Genomic DNA, 16,153 nt, shown 5'->3' on the forward strand with positions numbered 1-16,153 from the left:
CCTGCTCTTTCCCACATTACAACAGTGACTACACTCCAATAGTACCTCATTGGTTGTAAAGCACTTCAAGACATCTGCTGGTCGTGAAAGGCACCATATAAATGCAAGCCTGTCTTTCTCGAAATAGTGCCATGGGATCTTTTATATCCAGCTGAGAGAGCAGACAGGGCCTCAGTTTAACATCTCATCCAAAAAACGACACCTCCAACAGTGCCACACTCCCTCAGCACTGCACTGGAGTGTCAGCCTGCATTTTTGTGCTCAAGTCTCTGAAGTGGGACTTGAACCCACAACCTTCTGACATCAGAGGCGAGAGTGCTACCCACTGAGCCACTGGCTGACACTAAAGAACAAGCAGTTCTGACAAAAGGTCATCGACCTGAAACATTAACTGTTTCTGTCTCCACAGATCCTGCCTGACCTGCTGAGTATTTCCAGTAGTTTCTGTTTTTATTAAAGAAACGAGGGAGTGATTGCTGACAGGAAGAATGTTGGGTTGTCCTGCGCATGTGCACCTCCCTGGCGGCTGAGGCAAAACACCGACTCGCCCCCACCTGAGCCGCGCACCAGTACCAGATGTTGCGGCTGCGCATGCGCGGCCGGTGTTCCAACCGCGGGGTTTTGTGTGATGAGCATGCGCGTTGCGGACTGATCGGGACGGGCGATTGTAGAGCAGGAGGGAGAGCGCGGGGGCCATGAGCACATGCGCGGGACTCAGCGTCAACAGAGCGCTTTCTGGAGCGCGGGGGCTTGTGGGTATTACAGCCGCCATTACTGCTGATCCTTTCAACCAACCTGTGTAGCAGCTGGAGCCTGCAAATCAGCTTCGCTGCCCCTAGGTTCGGAAAGGGGAAAATTAAACAACAGTTTGCCTCTGATCCTTTTCTGATCTCAATTTACAGGGTTATAGAAGTGGAGCAGTTACAGGCGGGAAGCTCAGACCAAACATCACGTCAAGATCTGACAGAGTCACTCGATTCATCAGGACCTGAATATCATCGGCCTTTGCACATGGAAGGAGAAAGCAGCGATCGCAGCGATGACAAACTGCACACGTGTTCGGTGTGTGAACGCGGATTCAGCCAATTGCCTGACCTGGTGAGACACGTGCACCGTCACACCGGGGAGAAACCAGGTAAAGGTGGGGACGGCGGGAAGGGATTCAGTTCCCCGTCTGCATTGGAAGTTCAATGGCACAGTCACATCAGGGACAGTCTGTTCACCTGCTCCGTGTGTGGAAAGGAATTTGTTTGTTCATCCCACCTGCAAACACACCAGCGAGTTCACACTGGGGAGAGACCATTTCAGTGTTCTGACTGGGAAGAGCTTTAAAAGCCCCAGGGATCTGAAGAAACACCAGCTTGTTCACACTGATGTGAGACCCTTTAACTGTCCTGACTGTGGTAAGAGCTTTAAAAGTCCCCGGGAGCTCAAGCAACACCAGCGAGTTCACACTGGGGAGAGGCCGTTCACCTGCTCCGATTGTGGGAAGGGATTCACTCAGACAGCCAACCTGCAGAGACACCAGCGCCTCCACACTGGGGAGAGGCCATTCACCTGCTCCATGTGTGGGAAGGGATTCAGTGAGTCATCCAACCTGCAGACACACCAGCTTGTTCACACTGACGAGAGATCCTTTAAACGTTCTGACTTTGGGAAGAGCTTTAAAAGCCCCCAGGAGCTGAAGGGACACTGGCTCCTACACACTGGGGAGAGACCGTTCACCTGCTCCGTGTGTGGGAAGGGATTCGCTCGGTCCTCCACCCTCCTTTCACACCAGCTTGTTCACACTGATGAGAGGCCGTTTAACTGCCCTGACTGTGGGAAGCGTTTTAAAAGCCCCGGGGATCTGAAGGGACACCAGCTTGTTCACACTGCGGAGAGGCTGTTCACTTGCTCCGTGTGTGGGAAGGGATTCTTGAAGTCCTCCACCCTGCTGAGACAACAGCTTGTTCACACTGATGAGAGGCCATTTAACTGTTCTGACTGTGGGAAGAGCTTTAAAAGCCCTGGGGAGCTGAAGGGACACCAGCGAGTTCACACGAATGAGAGACCCTTTAAATGTTCTGAGTGTGGGAAGAGTTTTAAAATCCCTGGGGAGCTCTAGCAACACTAGCGAGTTCACACTGCAGAGAGGCTGTTCACCTGCTCCATGTGTGGGAAGGGATTCACTGTGTCATCCGCCCTCCTGTCACACCAGCTTGTTCACGCTGACGAGAGACCCTTTAAATGTTCTGACTGTGGGAAGAGCTTTAAAAGCCCCCAGGAGCTGAAGAGACAGCAGCTTGTTCACACTGGGGAGAGACCATTTAACTGTTCTGATTGTGGGAAGATCTTTAAAAGCTCCTGGGAGCTGAAGAGACATCGGCTCCTCCACACTGGTGAGAGGCAGTTCACCTGCTCCGTGTGTGGGAAGGGATTCACTCAGTCATCCACCCTCCTGTCACACCAGCTTGTTCACACTGACAAGAGACCCTTTAAATGTTCTGACTGTGGGAAGAGTTTTAAAAGCTCGAAGAGCCTTAAGAGTCACCAGCGTCTTCACACTGATCATCGAATCTAACAGCACAGAAGGAGGTGATTCGGCCCATCGTGTCTGTGCCGGCTCTTTGAAAGAGCTGTCCAATTTAGTCCCAAACCCCAGCTTTGTCCCCAGAACTCTGCAAACTAGTCCTCTTCAAGTACGTGTCCAATTACCGTTTGAAAGTTCCTGTGGAACCTGATTCCAGCATTCTTTCAGATGGTGCGTTCCAGATCTTAACAACCCTCTGTGTGAAAACAATTCTCCTCATTTCCCTCTAGTTCTTTTAGCAACTATTTTAAATCTGTGACCTTTGGTTACCGACCCACTTGCCAGAGTGAACAGTTTCTCCCTACTTGCTCGATCAAAACCCCTCATCATTTTGAACACTTCTATCAGGTCTCCTCTTAAACCTCTCTGCTCTAAGGGGAACAATCCCAGCTTCTCCAATCTCTCCACATAACTGAAGTCCCTCATCCCTGGTACCATCCTGGTCAACCTCCTCTGCACCCTCTCCAAGGCCTTGACATCCTTCCTAAAGTGTGGTGCCCAGAACTGTACACAAGACTCCAGCTGAGGCCAAAACCCTGCAGCTGTACAAAACCCTGGTTAGACCACACCTGGAGCACCGTGAGCAGTTCTGGGCATCACACCTTAGGAAGGATATATTGGCCTTGGAGGGAGTGCAGCATAGGTTTACCAGAATGATACCTGGACTTCAAGGGTTAAGTTACGAGGAGGGATTACACAAATTAGGGTTGTATTCCCTGGAATTTAGAAGGTTAAGGTGTGATCTGATCGAAGTTTTCAGGATATTAAGGGGAACAGATAGGATAGATAGAGAGAAACTATTTCCGCTGGTTGGGGATTCTAGGACTGGGGGCATGGTCTAAAAATTAGAGCCAGACCTTTCAGGAGTGAAATTAGGAAACACTTAGATACATGGATACATAGAAGATAGGAGCAGGAGTAGGCCATTCGGCCCTTCGAGCCTGCTCCACCATTCAATGAGATCATGGCTGATCATCCAAATTCAGTACCCGGTCCCTGCCTTTTCCCCATATCCCTTGATCCCTTTAGCCTTAAGAAATATATCCAACTCTTTCTTGAATATACTTAATGAACTGGCCTCCACCGCCCTCTGTGGCAGAGAATTCCACAGGTTCACCACTCTCTGGGTGAAGAAATTCCTCCTCATTTCAGTCCTAAATGGCTTACCCCTTATCCTTAGACTGTGACCCCTGGTTCTGGACTCCCCGGCCATCAGAAACATCCTTCCTGCATCTAGTGTGTCCAGGCCTGACAGAATTTTATAGGTTTCGATGAGATCCCCTCTCAATCTTCTAAACTCCAGTGAGTATAAGCCCAATCGACACAATCTCTCCTCATACGTCATTCCTGCCATCCCAGGTATCAGCCTGGTGAATCTTCGCTGCACTCTCCATGGCAAGAACATCCTTCCTCAGATAAGGTGACCAAATCTGCACACAATACTCAAGGTGCGGTCTCACCAAGGCCCTGTACAACTGCAGCAAGACATCCTTGTTCTTGTACTCGAACCCTCTTGCTACGAAGGCCAACATACCATTTGCCTTCTTAACCGCCTGCTGCACCTGCATGCTTACCTTCAGCGACTGGTGTACAAGAACACCCAGGTCTCTTTGCACTTCCCCTTCTCCCAATCTATTACCATTCAAATAATAATCTGCCTTCCTGTTTTTGCCACCAAAGTGGATAACCTCACATTTATTCACATTACTGTTTTCCAAGTGCTCTGCTATTACATCTTTTATAATGGAGTCTAGCATTTTCCCCACTACTGATGTCAGGCTTACCGGTCTGTAATTCCCCGTTTTCTCTCTACCACCTTTTTTAGCTACCCTCCAATCCATGGGAACTGTTCCAGATTCCATCGAATATTGGAAGATGATCAGCAATGCATCTACTATTTCTAGGGCCACTTCCTTAAGTACTCTTGGATGTAGATTATCAGGCTGATCTGTGACCTAACTCCATACACCTGCCTTTGGCCCATATCCCTTAATGCCTTTGGGTAACAAAAACACTTCTACACACAAAGGGTGGTAGAAGTTTGGAACTCTCTTCCGCAAATGGCAATTGATGCGAGATCAATTGTTAATTTTAAATCTGACATTGATAGGTTTTTGTTACCCAAAGGCATTAAGGGATATGGGCCAAAGGCGGGTGTATGGAGTTAGGTCACAGATCAGCCTGATAATCTACATCCTAGGGTACTTAAGGAAGTGGCCCTAGAAATAGTAGATGCATTGCTGATCATCTTCCAATATTCGATGGAACCTGGAACAGTTCCCATGGATTGGAGGGTAGCTAAAAAAGGTGGTAGAGAGAAAACGGGGAATTACAGACCGGTAAGCCTGACATCGGTAGTGGGGAAAATGCTAGACTCCATTATAAAAGATGTAATAGCAGAGCACTTGGAAAACAGTGACAGGATCGGATAAAGTCAACATGGATTTACAAAAGGTAAATCGTGCTTGACTAATCTACTGGAATTTTTTGAGGATGTAACTGGTAAAATAGATAAGGGAGAACCAGTGGATGTGGTGTATTTGGACTTTCAGAAGGCTTTCGATAAGGTCCCACATAAGAGATTAGCGTGTAAAGTTAAGGCACATGGGATTGGGGGCAAGGTATTGACTTGGATAGAGAACTGGTTGGCAGATAGAAAGCAAAGAGTTAGAATAAACGGGTCTTTTTCCGAGTGGCAGGCAGTGTCTAGTGGGGTACCGCAGGGATCGGTCCTTGGACCCCAGCTATTCACAATATATATTAATGATCTAGACAAGGGAACTAGATGTAATATCTCCAAATTTGCAGATGACACAAAGCTGGGTGGGCGTGTCTGCTGTGAGGAGGATGCCGAGAAACTACAGGATGATTTGGACAGGTTGGGTGATTGTGCAGAAGCATGGCAGATGCAATATAACGTGGATAAATGTGAGGTTATCCACTTTGGTGGCAAAAACAGGAAGGCAGATTATTATCTGAATGGCAATAGATTGGGAGAAGGGGAAGTGCAACGAGACCTGGGTGTCCTTGTGCACCAGTCGCTGAAGGTAAGCATGCAGGTGCAGCAGGCGGTTAAGAAGGCAAATGGTATGTTGGCCTTTATAGCAAGAGGGTTTGAGTACAGGAACAGGGATGTCTTGCTGCAGTTGCACAGGGTCTTGGTGAAACCACATCTTGAGTATTGTGTGCAGTTTTGGTTGCCTTATCTGAGGAAGGATGTTCTTGCCATGGAAGGAGTTCAGCGAAGATTCACCAGGCTGATACCTGGGATGGCAGGAATGACGTATGAGGAGAGATTGGGTCCATTGGGCTTGTACTTGCTGGAGTTTAGAAGAATGAGAGGGGATCTCATTGAAACTTATAAAATTCTGGCAGGACTGGACAGACTAGATGCAGGGAGGATGTTCCCGATGGTCCGGGAATCCAGAACCAGGGGCCACAGTCTAAAGGTAAGGACAGAAATGAGGAGGAATTTCTTCACCCACAGAGTGGTGAACCTGTGGAATTCTTTACCACAGAAGGCAGTGGAGGCCAATTCATTAAATATATTCAAGAAGGAATTGGTATTTCTTCAGGCTAAAGGGATCAAGGGGTATGGGGAGAAAGCAGGGACCGGGTACTGAACTTGGATGATCAGCCATGATCACATTGAATGGCGGGGCAGGCTCGAGGGGCCGAATGGCTTACTCCTGTCCTATGTTCCTAGTGATTTGTAAAGGTTTAGTGTAACTTCCTTGTTTTTGTATTCAATGGCCCTATTTGCAAAGCCAAGTATCCCATACGCTTTCTGAACCGCCTCACCAACTTGCCGTGGCACTTTGAAAGATTTGTGAATATGGACCCCCAGGTCCCTCTGCTCTTGCACCCCCTCAAAATAGTGCCATTTAGATTATACGGCCTCTCCCAAACTGCATCACTTCACACTTATCATTTAATTTCATCTGGCTTGTGTCTGCTCATTTCACAGTCTGTCTCTGTCCTTCTGAAGTCTGCTACTGCTATACTCACTATTTACTACGTTGCCAAGTTTTGTATCATCCATAAACTTCAAAATTGTACACCTATACCCAAGGCCAGGTCATTTATATATAACAAGAAAAGCAATGGTCCTAATACCGACCCCTGGGGAAGCCCACTGCATACTTCCCTCCAGTCAGAAAAACATCGCTCAGCACTACTCACTGTCTCCTCTCCCTTAGCCAATTATATACCCAAATTATCATCGGCCCTTTAATTCCCTGTGCTTCTATTTTCTGAGTAAGTCTCTTATGTGGTATTTTATCAAATGCCTTTTGAAAGTCCATATATACAACATCTACTGCACTACCTTCATCAACCCTCTGTCACTTCATCAGATAACTCAATCAGGTTAATCAGACACGATTTACCTTTAACAAATCCATACTGGCTGCCCCTTATTAACCCATGCTTCTCCAAGTGAGAATTAATTTTGTCCTTGACAATGGTCTCTAGTCGTTCACCCACCACTGACATTAGACTGATTGGCCTGTAGTTACCAGGTTTAACCCTCTCCCCCTTTTTAAACAGGGTGTAACATTTGCAATCCTCCAGTCCTCTGTCACCACTCCCATATATCTGAGGGAGATTGAAAGAGTGTGGTCGGAGCTTCTGCTATCTCCACCCTAGCTTCCCTCAGCAATCTAGGATGCATCACATCTGGTCCGGGTGACTTGTTAACTTTGAGTGATGACAACCTATTTAGCACCCCCTTTCTATCCATTTTTATCCAATTTCTCTACTCCCCCCTCCTCTATTGCGACATGAACTTCATCCTCTTCTTTTGTGGAGACAGATGCTAAGTACTCATTTAGTACCTCAGCCACGCCCTCTGCCTCCATATGATGAGCTCCTATTTGGTCCCTAATCGGCCCCACCATTCCTTTAACTATCCTTTTTCTTTTGGTACGTTTATAAAAGATTTTTGGGTTCCCTTTTACTTTACCCACTAATCTTTACTCGTATTCTCTCCCTTGTGTCAGCTGTGGCTCAGTGGGTAGCACTCTCGCCAGTTAGAAGGTTGTGGGTTCTAGTCCCACTCCAGGGACTTGAGCACATAAAGCTAGGCTGACACTCTAGTGCAGTGCTGAGGGAGTGCTGCACTGTCAGAGGTGGTGTCTTTCTGATGAGACTTTAAACTGAGGCCCCGTCTGCTCTCTCAGGTGGATGTAAAAGATCCCATGGCACTATTTTGAAGAAGAGTAGGGGAGTTATCCCCGGTGTCCTGGCCAATATTTATCCCTCAACCAACATAACAAAAACAGATTACCTGGTTATTATCACATTGCTGTTTGTGGGAGCTTGCTGTGCACAAACTGGCTGCCGTGTTTCCCACATTACAACAGTGACTTTGAGATGTCTGGTGGTCGTGAAAGGCGCTATATAAATGCAAGTCTTTCTTTCATATATCCTTTTTCAATTTCTCCCACACTCTCTGTATTCTCCTGGTTTTTGACTGTATTCTGTATCTGACATTTGTAGTAAACCTCCTTTTTCTGTTTTATTCTAACCTCGATATCCTTTGTCATCGGGAGCTCGAGCTTTGGACGCCCCATCTTTCCTCCTTATGGGAATATGCTTGGTTTCTACCCGGTGTCAAATTTTGTTTTATAACGCTCCCGTGAAGCGTGTTGGGACATTTTACTACATTAAATACGTTCTATAAATACAAGTTGTTGTTATTGTCTGACACTAACAAATTCCACAGAGGAAAATAACAATTTTTTTACTCCGAAATATTAAATATTTTGTTCCACGAAGTTTATCTGCTTTTATTGATGAATTTAAAAAGTCTGTATTAAAACCTGAGCCAGTGTGTTGTGAGACAAAGAGCCTTGTGTCCAATGCGGGGAATAAAGGCCCACAGCCTCCCCTGGCCCCGGGCCCTGAACAAGGGACTGGAGAAACTCGCTGCCCTGCGGATCAGACAATCAGCCGGCGATAGTCCCGCCCCTCGGGCTCCCCGATTGGTTGGAGGACCCGCCGCCGGCTCGCTCCTCCAGCCCCGCCCACTGGGTGCCGCCAGCCCCGCCCACTGGGTGCCGCCAGTCCCGCCCCTCGGGCTCCCCGATTGGTTGGAGGACCCGCCGCCGGCTCGCTCCTCCAGCCCTGCCCACTGGTTGCCGCTAGTCCCGCCCCTCGGGCTCCCCGATTGGTTGGAGGACCCACCGCCCGTTCGCTCCTCCAGCTCCGCCCACTGTTTTGCCGCTAGCCCCGCCACTCGGGCTCCACGATTGATTGGAGAACCCGCCGCCCACTCGCTCCCTATTGGTCGGAGCTCCCGTCAATCAGGTTGTGGACCCGCGTCACATGTTTATGGGACGATGACGTACGCGGGGCCGCCGGTCCTGGTAACGTGTGTCTGAGGAACTCGAACCCTCTCCGCGAGACTGAATCCGCTCCGTTCGCTTTCCGGGACCCGAAAACTCCCAGGTTTGTGTTTACCGTAATTTATTTCCCCGTCCCTCTCCACTCGTCCGTCTAACTGAGAAAACTCGCTTTCCGCCGGTAATTCCGACTCTTCAAGCGTTAACGCAGTGTGTCGCCCCCGAGCATGCGCACTAGCAGCTGGGCCTGGGACTCTGCCCCTGAGCATGCCCACTAGCAGCTGGTCCTGGGACTCCGCTGCCCCTGAGCATGCCCACTAGCAGCTGGTTCTGGGACTCTGCCCCTGAGCATGCCCACTAGCAGCTGGTTCTGGGACTCTGCCCCTGAGCATGCCCACTAGCAGCTGGACCTGGGACTCTGCCCCTGAGCATGCCCACTAGCAGCTGGTCCTGGGACTCTACCCCTGAGCATGCCCACTAGCAGCTGGTCCTGGGACTCTGCAGCCCCTGAGCATGCCCACGAGCAGCTGGTCCTGGGACTCTGTGCCCCTGAGCATGCCCACTAGCAGCTGGTTCTGGGACTCTGGGCCCCTGAGCATGCCCACTAGCAGTTGGTCCTGGGACTCTGCTTCCCTTGAACATGCCCACTAGCAGCTGGTCCGGGGACTCTGCCCCTGAGCATGTCCACTAGCAGCAGGTCCTGGGACTCTGCTGCCCCAGAGCATGCCCACTAGCAGCTGGTCCTGGGACTCTGCCCCTGAGCATGCCCACCAGCAGCCAGTCCTGGGACTCTGCCCCTGAGCATGCCCACTAGCAGCTGGTACTGGGACTCTGCCACTGAACATGCGCACAAGCAGCTGGTCCTGGGACTCTGCCCCTGAGCATGCCAACTAGCAGCTGGTCCTGGGACTCTGCCCCTGAGCATGCCCACTTGCAGCTGGTCCTGGGACTCTGGGTCCCTGAGCATGCCCACTAGCAGCTGTTTCTGGGACTCTCCTGCCCCTGAGCATGCCCGCTAGCAGCTGGTCCTGGGACTCCGCTGCCCCAGAGCATGCCCACTCGCAGCTGTTTCTGGGACTCTCCTGCCCCTGAGCATGACCGCTAGCAGCTGGTCCTGGGACTCTGCTGCCCCTGAGCATGCCCACTAGCAGCTGGTCCTGGCACTCCGCTGCCCCTGAGCATGCGCACTAGCAGCTGGTCCAGGGACTCCGCTGCCCCTGAGCATGCGCACTAGCAGCTGGTCCTGGGACTCTGCCCCTGAGCATGCCCACTAGCAGCTGGTCCTGGGACTCTGCCCCTGAGCATGCCCACTAGCAGCTGGTTCTGGGACTCTGCCCCTGAGCATGCCCACTAGCAGCTGGTCCTGGGACTCTGCTGCCCCTGAGCATGCCCACTAGCAGCTGGTCCTGGGACTCTGCTACCCCTGAGCATGCCCACTAGCAGCTGGTCCTGGGACTCTGCCCCTGAGCATGCGCACTAGCAGCTGGTCCTGGGACTCTGCCCCTGAGCATGCCCACTTGCAGCTGGTCCTGGGACTCTGCCCCTGAGCATGCCCACTAGCAGCTGGTCCTGAGACTCTGCTACCCCTGAGCATGCCCACTAGCAGCTGCTCCTGGGACTCTGCTGCCCCTGAGCATGCCCACTAGCAGCTGGTCCTGGGATTCTGCCCCTGAGCATGCCCACCAGCAGCTGGTCCTGGGACTCTGCCCCTGAGCATGCCCACTAGCAGCTGGTCCTGGGTCTCTGCTGCCCCTGAGCATGCCCACTAGCAGCTGGTTCTGGGCCCCTGCGCATGCGCACTAGCAGCTGGTCCTGGGACTCTGCCCCTGAGCATGCCCACTAGCAGCTGGTCCGGGGACTCTGCCCTTCAGCATGCCCACTAGCAGCTGGTCCTGGGACTCTACCCCTGAGCATGCCCACTAGCAGCTGGACCTGGGACTCTGGGCTCCTGGACATGCCCACTAGCAGCTGGTCCTGGGACTCTGCTTCCCTTGAGCATGCCCACTAGCAGCTGGTCCTGGGACTCTGGGCTCCTGGACATGCCCACTAGCAGCTGGTCCTGGGACTCTGCTTCCCTTGAGCATGCCCACTAGCAGCTGGTCCTGGGACTCTGCCCCTGAGGATGCCCACGAGCAGCTGGTTCTGGGACTCTGCTCCCCTGAGCGTGCCCACTAGCAGCTGGTCCTGGGACTCTGCTTCCCCTGAACATGCTCACTAGCAGCTGGTCCTGGGACTCTGCTACCCCTGAGCATGCCCACTAGCAGCTGGTCCTCGGACTCTGCCCCTGAGCATGCGCACTAGCAGCTGGTCCTGGGACTCTGCCCCTGAGCATGCCCACTTGCAGCTGGTCCTGGGACTCTGCCCCTGAGCATGCCCACTAGCAGCTGGTCCTGAGACTCTGCTACCCCTGAGCATGCCCACTAGCAGCTGCTCCTGGGACTCTGCTGCCCCTGAGCATGCCCACTAGCAGCTGGTCCTGGGATTCTGCCCCTGAGCATGCCCACCAGCAGCTGGTCCTGGGACTCTGCCCCTGAGCATGCCCACCAGCAGCTGGTCCTGGGAGTCTGCCCCTGAGCATGCCCACTAGCAGCTGGTCCTGGATCCCTGCTGCCCCTGAGCATGCCCACCAGCAGCTGGTCCTGGGACTCTGCCCCTGAGCATGCCCACTAGCAGCTGGTCCTGGGACTCTGGGCCCTGAGCATGCCCACTAGCAGCTGGTTCTGGGACTCTGGGCCCCTGAGCATGCCCACTTGCAGCTGGTCCTGGGACTCTGCTTCCCTTGAGCATGCCCACCAGCAGCTGGTTCTGGGACTCTGCTCCCTTTAGCATGCGCACAAGCAGCTGGACCTGGGACTCTGCTGCCCCTGAGCATGCTCACTAGCAGCTGGTCCTGGGACTCTGCTTCCCCTGAACATGCTCACTAGGAGCTGGTTCTGGGACTCTGCTCCCCTGAGCATGTGCACTAGCAGCTGGTCCTGGGACTATGGGCCCCTGTGCCTGCCCACTAGCAGCTGGTCCTGGGACTCTGCTGCCCCTGAGCATGCCCACTAGCAGCTGGTCCTGGGACTCTGCCCCTGAGCATGCCCACCAGCAGCCAGTCCTGGGACTCTGCCCCTGAGCATGCCCACTAGCAGCTGGTCCTGCGTCTCTGCTGCCCCTGAGCATGCCCACTAGCAGCTGGTTCTGGGACTCTGGGCCCCTGCGCATGCAGACTAGCAGCTGGTCCTTGGACTCTGCCCCTGAGCATGCCCACTAGCAGCTGGTCCGGGGACTCTGCCCTTCAGCATGCCCACTAGCAGCTGGTCCTGGGACTCTACCCCTGAGCATGCCCACTAGCAGCTGGACCTGGGACTCTGGGCTCCTGGACATGCCCACTAGCAGCTGGTCCTGGGACTCTGCTTCCCCTGAACATGCTCACTAGGAGCTGGTTCTGGGACTATGGGCCCCTGAGCATGTGCACCAGCAGCCAGTCCTGGGACTCTGCCCTTGAGCATGCCCACTAGCAGCTGGTCCAGGGACTCTGCTGTCCCTGAGCATTCCCACTAGGAGCTGGTTCTGGGACTCTGCCGCTGAGCATGCCCACTAGCAGCTGGTCCTGGGACTCTGCCCCCTGAGCATGCCCACGAGCAGCTGGTCCTGGGAATCTGCCCCTGAGCATGCGCACTAGCAGCTGGTCCTGGGAATCTGCTACCCCTGAGCGTGCCCACTTGCAGCTAGTCCTGGTACTCTGCCCCTGAGCATGCCCAGTAGCAGCTGGTCCTGGGACTGTGCTCCCCTGAGCTTGCCCACTCGCAGCTGGTCCTGGGACTCTGCTCCCCTGAGCATGCGCACTAGCAGCTGGTCCTGGGACTCTGCTACCCTTGAGCATGCCCACCAGCAGCTGGTCCTGGGACTCTGCCCCTGAGCATGCCGACTAGCAGCTGGTCCTGGGACTCCGGGCCCCTGAGCATGCCCCCTAGCAGCTGGTTCTGGGACTCTGCCCCTGAGTATGCCCACTAACAGCTGGTCCTGGCACTCTGCCCCTGAGCAAGCCCACTAGCAGCTGGTCCTGCGACACTGCCCCTGAGCATGCCCCCTAGCATCTGGTTCTGGAACTCTGCTGCCCCTGAGCATGCCCACTAGCAACTGGTCGTGGAACTCTGCTGCCCCTGAGCATGCCCATTAGCAGCTGGTCCTGGGACTCCGCTGCCCCTGAGCATGCCCACGAGCAGCTGGTTCTGGGACTGTGCTGCCCCTGAGCGTGCCCACTAGCAGCTGGTCCTGGGACTCTGCTGCCCCTGAGCATGCCCACCAGTAGCTGATCCTGGAACTCTGCTGCCCCTGAGCATTCCCACTCGCAGCTGGTCCTGGGACTCTGCTGCCCCTGAGCATGCGCACTAGCAGCTGGTCGTTGGAAACTGCTACCCCTGAGCATGCCCACTAGCAGCTGGTCCTGGGACTCTGCTGCCCCTGAGCATGCCCACTAGGAGCTGGTTCTGGGACTCTGCCCCTGAGCATGCCCACTAGCAGCTGGTCCTGGGACTCTGCCCCTGCGCATGCGCACGAGCAGCTGGTCCTGGGACTCTGCCCCTGAGCATGTGCACTAGCAGCCAGTCCTGGGACTCTGCCCCTGAGCATGCCCACCAGCAGCCAGTCCTGGGACTCTGCCGCTGAGCATGCCCACTAGCAGCTGGTCCTGGGACTCTGCCCCCTGAGCATGCCCACTAGCAGCTGGTCCTGGGACTCTGCCCCTGAGCATGCCCACTAGCAGCTGGTCTTGGGACTCTGCTGCCCCTGACCATGCGCGGAAGCAGCTGGTCCTGGGACTCTGCCCCAGAGTATGCCCACTAGCAGCTGGTTCTGGGACTCTGCTCCCCTGAGCATGCGCACTAGCAGCTGGTCCTGGGAATCTGCTGCCCATGGGCGTGCCCACTTGGAGCTGGTTCTGGGACTCTGCTCCCCTGAGCATGCCCACTAACAGCTGGTCCTGGGACTCTGCTGCCCCTGAGCATGCCCACTAGCAGCTGGTCCTGGGACTCTGCTCCCCTGAGCATGCCCACTAGCAGCTGGTCCTGGGACTCTGCTGCCCTTGAGCATGCCCACTAGCAGCTGGTTCTGGGACTCTGGGCCCCTGAGCATGCCCACTTGCAGCTGGTCCTGGGACTCTGCTTCCCTTGAGCATGCCCACCAGCAGCTGGTTCTGGGACTCTGCTCCCTTTAGCATGCGCACAAGCAGCTGGACCTGGGACTCTGGGCCCCTGGACATGTCGACTAGCAGCTGGTCCTGGGACTCTGCCCCTGAGCATGCCCACTAGCAGCTGGTCCTGGGACTCTGCTGCCCCTGAGCATGCCCACTAGCAGCTGGTCCTGGGACTCTGCTTCCCCTGAACATGCTCACTAGGAGCTGGTTCTGGGACTCTGCTCCCCTGAGCATGTGCACTAGCAGCTGGTCCTGGGACTATGGGCCCCTGTGCATGCCCACTAGCAGCTGGTCCTGGGACTCTGCTGCCCCTGAGCATGCCCACTAGCAGCTGGTCCTGGGACTCTGCCCCTGAGCATGCCCACCAGCAGCCAGTCCTGGTACTCTGCCCCTGAGCATGCCCACTAGCAGCTGGTCCTGGGACTCTGGGCCCTGAGCATGCCCACTAGCAGCTGGTCCTGCGTCTCTGCTGCCCCTGAGCATGCCCACTAGCAGCTGGTTCTGGGACTCTGGGCCCCTGCGCATGCGGACTAGCAGCTGGTCCTTGGACTCTGCCCCTGAGCATGCCCACTAGCAGCTGGTCCGGGGACTCTGCCCTTCAGCATGCCCAGTAGCAGCTGGTCCTGGGACTCTACCCCTGAGAATGCCCACTAGCAGCTGGTCCTGGGACTCTGCTTCCCCTGAACATGCTCACTAGGAGCTGGTTCTGGGACTATGGGCCCCTGAGCATGCCCACTAGCGGCTGGTCCTTGGACTCTACTGCCCCTGAGCATGCCCACTAGCAGCTGGTCCTGGGACTCTGCTCCCCTGAGCATGTGCACCAGCAGCCAGTCCTGGGACTCTGCCCTTGAGCATGCCCACTAGCAGCTGGTCCAGGGACTCTGCTGTCCCTGAGCATGCCCACTAGGAGCTGGTTCTGGGACTCTGCCGCTGAGCATGCCCACTAGCAGCTGGTCCTGGGACTCTGCCCCCTGAGCATGCCCACTAGCAGCTGGTCCTGGGACTCTGCCCCTGAGCATGCCCACTAGCAGCTGGTCTTGGGACTCTGCTGCCCCTGAGCATGCGCGGTAGCAGCTGGTCCTGGGACTCTGCCCCTGAGTATGCCCACTAGCAGCTGGTTCTGGGACTCTGCTCCCCTGAGCATGCGCACTAGCAGCTGGTCCTGGGAATCTGCTGCCCATGAGCGTGCCCACTTGGAGCTGGTTCTGGGACTCTGCCCCTGAGCATGCGCACTAGCAGCTGGTCCTGGGACTCTGCTGGTCCTAAGCATGCCCACTAGCAGCTGGTCCTGGGACTCTGCTGGTCCTGAGCATGCCAACTAGCAGCTAGTCCTGGTACTCTGCCCCTGAGCATGCCCAGTAGCAGCTGGTCCTGGGACTGTGCTCCCCTGAGCTTGCCCACTCGCAGCTGGTCCTGGGACTCTGCTCCCCTGAGCATGCGCACTAGCAGCTGGTCCTGGGACTCTGCTACCCTTGAGCATGCCCACCAGCAGCTGGTCCTGGGACTCTGCCCCTGAGCATGCCGACTAGCAGCTGGTCCTGGGACTCCGGGCCCCTGAGCATGCCCATTAGCAGCTGGTCCTGGGACTCTGGGCCCCTGAGCATGCCCCCTAGCAGCTGGTTCTGGGACTCTGCCCCTGAGTATGCCCACTAGCAGCTGGTCCTGGCACTCTGCCCCTGAGCAAGCCCACTAGCAGCTGGTCCTGCGACACTGCCCCTGAGCATGCCCCCTAGCATCTGGTTCTGGGACTCTGCCCCTGAGCATGCCCACCAGCAGCTGGCCCTGGGTCTCTGCCCCTGAGCATGCGCACTAGCAGCTGGTCGTGGAACTCTGCTGCCCCTGAGCATGCCCACTAGCAGCTGCCCCTGAGCATGCCCATTAGCAGCTGGTCCTGGGACTCCGCTGCCCCTGAGCATGCCCACGAGCAGCTGGTTCTGGGACTGTGCTGCCCCTGAGCGTGCCCACTAGCAGCTGGTCCTGGGACTCTGCTGCCCCTGAGCATGCCCACTCGCAGCTGGTCCTGGGACTCTGCTGCCCCTGAGCATGCCCACTAGCAGC

General features: G+C 55.0%; 1 protein-coding gene across 1 annotated transcript in view; it reads left to right on the forward strand.

The window, feature by feature from the left end:
• Positions 1-8,913: 8,913 nt before the first annotated feature.
• The window catches only part of LOC147093789 (uncharacterized), a 35,050-nt gene continuing 27,810 nt past the window's right edge, over positions 8,914-16,153 (forward strand). Inside the window, exon 1 of the mRNA XM_085974363.1 lies at positions 8,914-9,022. The gene's annotated coding sequence lies outside the window, so the exon portion shown is untranslated. The remainder of the gene's footprint in view (positions 9,023-16,153) is intronic.

The sequence above is a fragment of the Somniosus microcephalus genome, unplaced genomic scaffold (assembly GCF_052327205.1).
Source record: "Somniosus microcephalus isolate GS21.2 unplaced genomic scaffold, FLI_Smic_1.0 unresolved_chr1, whole genome shotgun sequence".
NCBI classification, from domain to species: domain Eukaryota; kingdom Metazoa; phylum Chordata; class Chondrichthyes; order Squaliformes; family Somniosidae; genus Somniosus; species Somniosus microcephalus.